Source organism: Prunus dulcis, chromosome 6 (genome assembly GCF_902201215.1).
Source record: "Prunus dulcis chromosome 6, ALMONDv2, whole genome shotgun sequence".
In the NCBI taxonomy this organism is placed as follows: Eukaryota; Viridiplantae; Streptophyta; class Magnoliopsida; order Rosales; family Rosaceae; genus Prunus; species Prunus dulcis.
Window position 1 is genome coordinate 25,396,318 of NC_047655.1, and position 4,444 is coordinate 25,400,761.

Genomic DNA, 4,444 nt, shown 5'->3' on the forward strand with positions numbered 1-4,444 from the left:
CAATTTTAAAATTAAGTAAATAATACCTATATCAAATTAGATATTCGATCTAGTACAGTCAATATTCGATTTGTTCGGCATACATATTCACCCCTAATGAAGGTTATGTTTCCATTCATGTTTCATTGACTCTCAATTTTTATGCATGCGTATCTAATTATGGGCAATTGGGGAGTTTTAAACATCATTCCTGCACTTGAAATTGAGTCTCTCACATTTATCTAAAATTCAAATAATCAAATTCTCTCTCTTATAATTAGTTAAGTGTGAGCATCGAGACTGGAAAACCGGAACACCAAATCGCACCGGATGGAAAAACCTGAAAAAAAATCGTGTTGATTAAAAAGTCAACAAACAGGTACCGAACCAGACTAGACCGGCTTTATATATTTTTATTTTATTTTTAAAATTATTTAAGTCCAATGCTAAATTTCTAATCCCATCATTAATATCTCTCCAAACCCAACTTTAAAGTACCTCTCTTTTATAGACTCAATCATCTCTTTTTACAAGAAATTGAGTCATTTGTGAATTTTTAAGCCCAATAAATAAAATTTTAGTTGAAATTTAGAAAATATATATATATATATATATATATATAAATCCGGCCTAGTTAGCTCTCCATTCCCGCCCTCAAGAATTATTTTTTTTTGGTGAAACGCGCCTTTGAAATTGAGTCACTTTCTCGCATTCCTCTAAAATTCAAATTTTTCTCTCTCTCTCTCTCTCTCTCTCTCTCTCTCTCTCTCTCTCTATCAAGGTGCTTACAAACAAAAAGGGATTTTTGTTCTCGGTGGTTTCCGACTCTGCTTAGCAACTGATTATTTTATATATGGGTTACTTATAATATATGAGTTTCTTTATTATGGCGTCTTTTTAATACATGGGTTATTGATTATATATGAGTTTCTTTCTAATATATGGGTTTCTTTATAATATACGAATTCTTGATTATATATGTGTTTCTTTATACTATACGGGCTCTTGATTATCTATGGGTTTCTTATATGGGTTCTTGATTATATATGAGTTCTTTATAATATATGGGTTTCTTCATTATGGCTACTTAATTATATATGGGTTTCTTCATACTATACAGGTTGTTGATGTTTAATGATATCAAATTTCGACCCCAAAACAAGAAGGGGGTTCTTGATTATATATGGGTTTTTTTTAATCCTATAAGGATTACGTGTTTCTTATATAAGGGTTCTTGAATCGGTCTGGTTTTGGTGGGTTGGTCCAGTTTTTTAATTCAAATTATTGAAATCGGTAGGGAAATTTGCCGACTTGATTGTGAACCAGTTTTGAACCGGTTTGAATTTTTTTAAACCAGCAAAACCCGAATCGGACCGATTTTATTAAATTGCCTACAAATTTAGACAAATGCCATGATGGAGAATGGAACTCTGTTCAAAGTTCATATACAAAGCCCAAATACCACTGGACTGATGTGCCTTCTTGTCTAATGTGTGTATAATTGTATTATTTATTACAATATAAAACATTTTAAAAAAAATAATTAGGGTTTTCCCCGGCCCACATACTCTCCTTTTCTTTTCTTTTTTCTCCCACCCCAGCCGACATCCATTCTTTCTTCTCTCTCTCCTTCTTTTTTTATGTCCTCTTCCTTCCGCCGCTGCATCTTCTTCTTCTTCTTCTTCTTTTTTTGGGTTATTCGCAGCAATGGTCCCTCAACTATACTCGTAGTTACAATTTGGTCACTCAATTCAATTATTAGTTGCAGAGGTCACTCAAGTAGGTGTTTTGTTGCACCATTAGTCCTTCCGTCAACTCTGTTAAATTTTATGTCAAAAGTGAGGATAAATTCAAAAATTCATCCACAATCCTCCCCTTCCTCCACAACCCTCAATTGTCGCAACCCAATCCTTGCGAACACCAAAAAATTTCCCCTAGAACCCTTCCTGGCTACCTTCTTGAATTCGTCTCTCAAATGCTCTAGAAACTGAAGAACACCAGGGTTTCCCAAACTCTCATCAACAATTATGAAATAAATATACCCATCTTCAATTAGGAACCCATAAGTCCTTTTACCCATGGTCTCAAAATACCACCTATGAAAAGGAGTCGTCTTTTCCAAGCACAAAGTAGCCAAGTTCTCAATTTCACCGTCTCCACCACTGTATACATAAAGGATCCGATTTTCCCTTGATACACAACAGTAGTAAATGGTATTTTGAATCGAACCCATATTATACTCAATTGTAGTCTACAACCAATTCTACTGGTGAACCTCAGTGCCAAGCATCATTAGTACCAAACGAAATGTAATTATGTAAACAATAATATAGATACAAAATCAAAAGCGTCCAAGAAATACAAGAGCAGTTCACTGAAGTTGTGAGGATGCTTGAGAATGCAGAGACTGATATCACGATCGTCTTCTTCTTTGGTCCAAGCTCATTTGTTGGTGTGAGCCTTTTCACAACAAGGAGATCTTCCCATTTCTTGTTGTGCGGCTTCAAATTTTTTGGTGTTTGCAAGGATTGGGTTGGGCAATGGAGGGTTGTGGAGGAAGAGGATGATTATGGATGAATTTCCAAATTTACCCTCACTTTTGAAAAGAAAATTTAACAGAGTTTGACGAAAGGACTAATGGTGCAACAAAACACCTACTTAAGTGATCTCTGCAACTAATAATTGAATTGAGTGACCAAACTGTAACTACGGGTATAGTTGAGGGACCATTGCTGAGAATAACCTTTTTTTTTTTTTGGGGTAAATAGCTGCATCTTCTTCTCTTTCTTTCCCTCTTCTATCCATCTTCTTCTACTTTTCTTCTTCTTCCTCCCCATACCCTCAACCAGGAAGTGGTCCTCAATCTCAGTTCAATCCTCTGCCATCGATGCTCGCTGAACCAAACCAAACCGCACCGACTTCTCGACGTGCCGATTGTAGTCGGTCTTGCATCTCCTCGGTGCGGCGGCGGTCTTCAAAATAGGTGCGCCGATGACCTCCGGTTCGGTGGACGGCAACTCCTCCAAGACACAATTATCGAACCGTAAACACCCCTAGAGTTAATAATGGTGGATTTTGAAGGTTGTTTAAATAGTTATTTATTTTTATTTTTTACTTATCATAAAAGGTTGTTAATTTAAAATCTTTAATATATTTCTTTAATTTTGTATTTATTTATTTACTTTTTCAGAAATACCAAATGATTCTGATGCTCCGGTGGATAGCTCACCAGAAAGGACTATTATCGCTGCTCCATGTAGTGGGCCAAATGTTCGAAATACTATATACATTGGATTCAACAGGTGGGCCAGCGCAACATCATATTTTGATTCTGTTTTTCTGGATCACTTATAAATGTATATTTACCTAAACATCTTTATTTGTTGTTTGTACAATATCTGACCCTCCACTCACATCATGACACGTGGAAAGTGAACAAGGTTAAGACCAACCTTGTGAGGCCAGGCCGAATGAGCCAAACTGACATGAATCGGCACACACAACCGATTCATGCATACCTTTCAATCGACACGTGCTCCCGAACGAAGACTTGAATAGAGACCTTCGGTACCCTGTACCGAAGGACCTTGAAGGCGCGATTAGCACGCCTGCCAATCCTGCAAGACAATTTCAAAACTTTAGCCAAGGCTTGTCGGGACGCGTGTCGATCGCTAAAAACGCTCCCACAAGTCCCACATCGAAACTAAGTACTAAAAGATCACCCAATGCCCTCTATAAATAAAGCCCATTTGGCCCCAGCCCAAAGGTAAGACTGCTTACTTGACTTGTGCCTTCACACTGTTAATGAATTGCTCTTAGTCACTAACTTTGGCATCGGAGAGTTTTCGGCCGGCACCGCACCAGTGCTCTAGACCTTACTTGCCGTTTCTTTCCTCGGCCTTCAAAATTGTACGGCAAGGCTACTATTGGCCAACTCTCCATTCTGATCCACTCAAGCTTGTGCAAAAATGCGACCAGTGCCAATACTTCAGCTCAATCTCGAAGCTACCTGCCGAACCACTCACTATGAAGATCAGTCCTTGGCCTTTCGTGCAGTGGGGACTAGATCTCATCAGCCCTATGCCGCAAGGCAAGGGACAACTCAAATTCGCAGTCATCGCGGTGGACTACTTCACAAAGTGGGTTGAAGCTGAAGCCCTTACAACAATTACCACCGTTAAAATCGAGCACTTCGCATGGAAAAACATCATTTACTGATTCATCCGCCCAAACGCGATCATCACCGACAACGGTAAGCAGTTCGACTACTCTCGCTTCCGGCATTTATGCTTTCGATTCAACATCAACATCTTATTTGCATATCCGGCGCATCCACAATCCAATGGACAGGTAGAGGCCATCAATAAGATCATCAATAAGATGCTGAAGAAGAAGCTCAGAGTTGCTAAAGGCGGTTGCCTAGAAATACTACGATAAGCATTGTGGGCCATCAACACATCATACC